This window comes from Eleutherodactylus coqui, unplaced genomic scaffold, assembly GCF_035609145.1.
Source record: "Eleutherodactylus coqui strain aEleCoq1 unplaced genomic scaffold, aEleCoq1.hap1 HAP1_SCAFFOLD_318, whole genome shotgun sequence".
In the NCBI taxonomy this organism is placed as follows: Eukaryota; Metazoa; Chordata; class Amphibia; order Anura; family Eleutherodactylidae; genus Eleutherodactylus; species Eleutherodactylus coqui.
Genome location: NW_027102142.1, coordinates 44,262 through 50,622, shown reverse-complemented (window position 1 = coordinate 50,622; position 6,361 = coordinate 44,262). Strand labels below are relative to the sequence as shown.

General features: G+C 39.2%; 1 long non-coding RNA gene across 1 annotated transcript; it reads right to left on the bottom strand.

Moving 5' to 3' along the window:
- Positions 1-612: 612 nt before the first annotated feature.
- LOC136598620 (uncharacterized) lies at positions 613-4,590 on the bottom strand. Its single transcript, XR_010788809.1, has 3 exons — positions 4,366-4,590; positions 3,107-3,272; positions 613-743 (listed from the first exon to the last, which is right to left on the bottom strand). It is a non-coding gene; the product is annotated as an uncharacterized lncRNA (long non-coding RNA).
- Positions 4,591-6,361: the final 1,771 nt, after the last annotated feature.

The window sequence follows — 6,361 nt, the reverse complement described above, 5'->3', positions numbered from 1 at the left end:
ATAGTGTGGGTGATGTCATAATCACGTTCTCATACTCAAATATCGCGGGATTTCGTGTTCAACAGTGTCCAAGCACAAAGTTCTCATCCCTATAGCTAGCATAGTGTGGGTGATGTCATAATCACGTTCTCATACCCAAGTATCGCGAGATTTCGGATTGCAGCTAAAGACAACCCAAAGCATCTCTTTAAAGAAGAGTATAATACTTATTGCATAATATATACCCAGGACTGATCCATGGTACATAAATATAGCCTCCGCATATGTCATATAGTAGTCAAAACAGCACTCAGACACACAGTAAATGTCTATGTAAATATCTACAATATCTCCTACTGCAGAGAATCACATAGAAGACCCTAAGTAGAGCAGGAGATCAACCATAATGCGCCCCTTAGTCCTATGCCAGAAGGTCATGATGCAGAAAATCTGCTTAAAAGGGCAAGGGGCTCATTGTATGACAAAATAGTACTGCCAGGCTAAATCAGCCTAAAGTACAATTAATCTAACTATGTTTTTATGGTCAATTAGTCTGATCTAATAGACATAGTGCTTATCACAATGCATCACCCAACCCATAAAGGATGATTATAACAACAGAATCTCCGTATATTTGTTCGTGAGAAATAGTTTTATTGAATTACATAAAGAAATAATGTCGAGTCAAAAAGGAACAAAGCTGCATGAATTTAAAGTGACAGCCGGACACCAAGGAAACGGAACGCCAGACATTACCACTGTATCTGTAAAAAATACAAAAAAGAGACATGTGAGTTAAAATCAATACATAACCGTGGATAGAGGCTATATCAGAGTATATATACAGTCTAGAAAAAATGATTTAGAGAAATGGGGTCACCGGATATTCCATGTTCAAACCCCTGGGAGCAAGAGTATCCAATTCGTGAATCCATCTGAGTTCTTTACGTTTAAGCTGATTGACACGATCCCCTCCTCTAGGGAGTGGGGCGACCCAGTCGATTACCCTAAACCTTAATTGATTTACTGCATGTCCTTTATCAAGAAAGTGTTTAGGGATAGGTAGATCAGTTTTTTTGGTTCTTATTGTACTCTTATGATTTGTGATCCGACTGCGTACTTCCAACGTGGTCTCTCCTACATACCCTAGACCGCAGGGACATGTAATGAGGTAAATTACAAAGGATGAGGTGCAGGTAAATCTCTCTCTTAGCTGATATTTTTTGGCAGTGTAGGGATGTCGGAAATGATCACCTTTCAGCATGTTGTTACAGCAAGTGCATGTTAAGCACGGAAAATTGCCTTTCTTAAAGGGAAGGAATGTGTGTTGAATCAAACCACCTCTAGGGGGCACCAAAGGGCTCACTAAACTATCTCTCAGGTTACGACCCCTTTTATACGCTAACATCGGAGGTCGTTCGAATTCAGGAATACCCTTACAAAAATCGCTAATAATGGGCCAATGCCTCAAAAGGATGTTTTTAATCTTCCCACTCGCTGGACCGAATGTGGAGATGAAGGGGATTCTAGATTGTTTAGGTGCCTGGGTTTTATCCATTAGGAGATCACTCCTATTGACATTCTTAATTCTATCACGTGCTGATTTTAGCAATGTAGCGGGGTACCCTCTCTGTATAAACTTAGTACACATTTCCTCAAGCCGGATATCAATCCTTGAATCATTTGTGATGCGCCGGACACGTAAAAGTTGTGACCATGGTAGGGAATTGAGCATTTGCCTCGGATGGTTACTATTGTAGTACAGCAATGAGTTTCTATCAGTCTCTTTAACAAATAAATCAGTAGTCAGTCTAGCGCCCTCCTTCAGGACCATAACATCCAGAAAATTTATGCTAACATATGAATGCACCATCGTGAATTTGAGTTCCGGGAAAATGTTATTAATAAAGCACTCAAAAGCTTCCAATTCTAACACAGAACCTTTCCATAGCATAAAGATATCGTCAATGTAGCGGTACCAGCACTCCACTCTATGCCAATGTTCAGAGGTGTAGATGAATTGTTCCTCACAGAATCGCATGAACATATTGGCATAGGTGGGCGCTACATTCGAGCCCATCGCGGTGCCCTGTCGCTGCCGGTAGTACACCCCCGCAAACAAAAAATAATTGTTAGCAAGGATGTACTCCAGCAGCGACAGGGCAAACCGCTGGCTTCCTACAGACAGAGTAGATTTATCAAGAAAATGTTTTACAGCCAAGAGGCCACGAGTGTGCATGATAGAAGTATATAGACTGACTACGTCAAAGGTGACGAGAATGGTAGACTCAGTAATAGTGGAGTTGTTCAATTTTCTCATAAAGTCACCAGTGTCTTTGAGGTATGATGTAGCTTCTTCGGCGAAATGTCTAAGAATTTTGTCTAAGAAACGTGCACTCGGGGAAAAAAGAGAGTCACAACCTGCCACAATGGGCCTGCCAGGAGGATGGGATAAGTCCTTGTGAATCTTTGGTAACGTATAAAATGCTGGGGTGATAGGATGTGCCACATCCAAAAATTTCCGTAGGGGACTGTCAATTATCCCTTCTATCAATGCATCCTCTAGCATGATGCGCAGTTGTACTTGAAACCTGGGGGTGGGGTCACCTCCCAGCTTCTCGTACACTTGCGCATCCATCAATTGGCGGTCAATCTCTGAGCAGTAGTAGGTGGCATCCATTATGACCACCGCCCCACCTTTATCCGCAGGTTTAATTACTACGGATTTGTCTTTAGACAGATTACACAGGGCTTGGAATTCAGATCTAGTAAGATTAGAACCAATCCTGGATCTAGATTTCAAGGTTTCTGACTTCAGTCGTGAAATATCCCTTAGGACAAGAGCTGAATAAGTATCAATAGCATGATTCGTTGTTGGCGGTGAAAAGTAACTCTTATTACGTAAACCTATGTTATTAAGGGAAAAATACTCAGTGGGAGATGGAGTAACTAGAGAAGATACATTAGATTGTGATCCAAAGTAATGTTTCAGATTAAGTGTCCTGAAGAACCGACGTAGTTGGAGATCCAACTCAAACCAGTCCGTGTCATTAGACGGGCAGAAGGACAAGCCTTTTGCTAGAATAGAGATCTCAACATCAGATAGTATTTTAGAAGAAATATTTACCACGATTTCCTGATTCACATTTTCTTCTGTGCCGGCGGAAGCTGCCAATGGGGAGGGCGCATAGTTGTATCCCTGCTTCTTCCTAGTCCTGGAGTGTCTCTTCCCCCCTCTGCGCCGGACGGGCCGGGGGCCTCCTTTCTCTTGAAACGTGTCCTTGAATGGATTCCTAAAAAAGAAGAAGATGTAGAAGCAGGTGGATCAGTTAGGGCTCCTCCCCTAGATGTATCGTCTGTGGAGTCAGAGCCAGCCGTTGAGAAATCAGGTCCCATCCTCTGTTTAGGGAAACGTCTTTTTGATCTTATTCTCCGCGGTGCGTTACCAGAATACAACGTATCCCTTTGTTTGGTGTACTGCCAATTAAAAACTCTTTTCTGAGTGTAGTCGTCTAGGTCACGGAACCATTTAGTACGTTTCGAATTCTCCAGATCTTCTTTATATTTAGACAGTATTGGTGCTTTACTCATGTAAAACGCATCACAGTCCTGTGGAGGCATTTTATCAGATAGTATCTTCTCTGTTTCAGCGATTCTTTTTTTATAGGTCTCAATCTCAATTTGCAAAAACTCCAGATTGAGCAAAATAATATCAAAAGCGAACTTATTCACTATAGCTGTAAATTTCGTACAGAAAGCCTCATTGCCCGGCATCAGAGTGGGGCGAACATGAGGACGTAGACCTCGCGGAATACGTTTTACTCTATAGTATTCGCTTAATGTTGATAGATGTAATGAAAGAGAAATCGCTTTCTTCTTATCTGCTTCCCAGCGTTTGCATAGATTATCAATAGAAGGTGTACTTAAAAAAGCAGTATCACATCTCAAATTTATCATGATGTTACTTGCCTCATCCTCAGTGTATGTAAAAGTAGTCGAGGAACCCGGTGCATCATCCGGAAAAATCTCCATTGTATCGGGTCAACTTTAGGGGGTGCACGTACCCTAGATCCAAAGAACTGCATACAAGTAATACGGGAACAGCACTCACCACAGAACCAATAAGGTAGGACCCACAGATACAGAGCTGCCAGCTACAGCAGGAGTCTGGATCAATAGACTCCACAAAAGTGTCATCCAAGTTGTAGATATGTTGTAGCAGCAATAATGATGCAGGAGTTATGCCAAAAAAGTCTTTATTCCTCTGTGCAACGTTTCGATCATTCAATGATCTTTGTCAAGCATACCACAAACCCAAAGTGCATGACTTATATAACAAACATAATTAAAATATACAGAACAGCTGGTAATTAACACATATGTTACCAATAAACATGCAAGCTGCCGATCTCCATGGCGTCCGGCTTCCTGTGTCTCTCCTATGTCCTTAGCTGGATACTGAGCATGTGCGGGAGTACAGAAATCTCGCGAGATTACATGTTCTGCAGTGTCACAGCACAGAGTTCACATCCCTATAGCTAGCATAGTGTGGGTGATGTCATAATCACGTTCTCATACCCAAGTATCGCGAGATTTCGGATTGCAGCTAAAGACAACCCAAAGCATCTCTTTAAAGAAGAGTATAATACTTATTGCATAATATATACCCTGGGTATATATTATGCAATAAGTATTATACTCTTCTTTAAAGAGATGCTTTGGGTTGTCTTTAGCTGCAATCCGAAATCTCGCGATACTTGGGTATGAGAACGTGATTATGACATCACCCACACTATGCTAGCTATAGGGATGAGAACTTTGTGCTTGGACACTGTTGAACACGAAATCCCGCGATATTTGAGTATGAGAACGTGATTATGACATCACCCACACTATGCTAGCTATAGGGATGTGAACTCTGTGCTGTGACACTGCAGAACATGTAATCTCGCGAGATTTCTGTACTCCCGCACATGCTCAGTATCCAGCTAAGGACATAGGAGAGACACAGGAAGCCGGACGCCATGGAGATCGGCAGCTTGCATGTTTATTGGTAACATATGTGTTAATTACCAGCTGTTCTGTATATTTTAATTATGTTTGTTATATAAGTCATGCACTTTGGGTTTGTGGTATGCTTGACAAAGATCATTGAATGATCGAAACGTTGCACAGAGGAATAAAGACTTTTTTGGCATAACTCCTGCATCATTATTGCTGCTACAACATATCTACAACCATTATGATGTCATAATGCAAAATTCCATTATGATGTCATAATGTAACATTCCATTATGATGTCATAATGCAACATTCCATTATGATGTCATAATGCAACATTCCATTATGATGTCATAAAGCAACATTCCATTATGATGTCATAATGCACAATTCCATTATGATGCCATAATGCAAAATTCCATTATGATGTCATAATGCAACATTCCATTATGATGCCATAATGCAAAATTCCATTATGATGTCATAATGTAACATTCCATTATGATGTCATAATGCAAAATTCCATTATGATGTCATAATGCAAAATTCCATTATGATGTCATAATGTAAAATTCCATTATGATGTATTAATGCAACATTCCATTATGATGTCATAATGCAAAACTCCATTATGATGTCATAATGTAACATTCCATTATGATGTCATAATGCAAAATTCCATTACGATGTCATAATGCAAAATTCCATTAAGATGTCATAATGTAAAATTCCATTATGATGTCATAAAGCAACATTCCATTATGATGTCATAATGCAAAATTCCATTATGATGTCATAATGCATCATTCCATTATGATGTCATAATGCAAAATTCCATTATGATGTCATAATGTAAAATTCCATTATAATGTCATAATGTAACATTCCATTATGATGTCATAATGTATCATTCCATTATGATGTCATAATGCAAAATTCCATTATGATGTCATAATGGAAAATTCCATTATGATGTCACAATGTAACATTCCATTATGATGTCATAATGCAAAATTCCATTATGATGTCATAATGTAACATTCCATTATGTTGTCATAATGCAAAATTCCATTATGATGTCATAATCCAAAATTCCATTATGATGCCATAATGTAAAATTCCATTATGATGTCATAATGCAAAATTCCATTATGATGTCATAATGCAAAATTCCATTATGATGTCATAATGCAAAATTCCATTATGATGTCATAATGCAAAATTCCATTATGATGTCATAGTGTAAAATTCCATTATGATGTCATAGTGTAAAATTCCATTATGATGTCATATTGCAAAATCCCATTATGATGCCATAATGCAAAATTCCATTATGATGTCATAATGTAAAATCCCATTATGATGTCATAATGCAAAATTC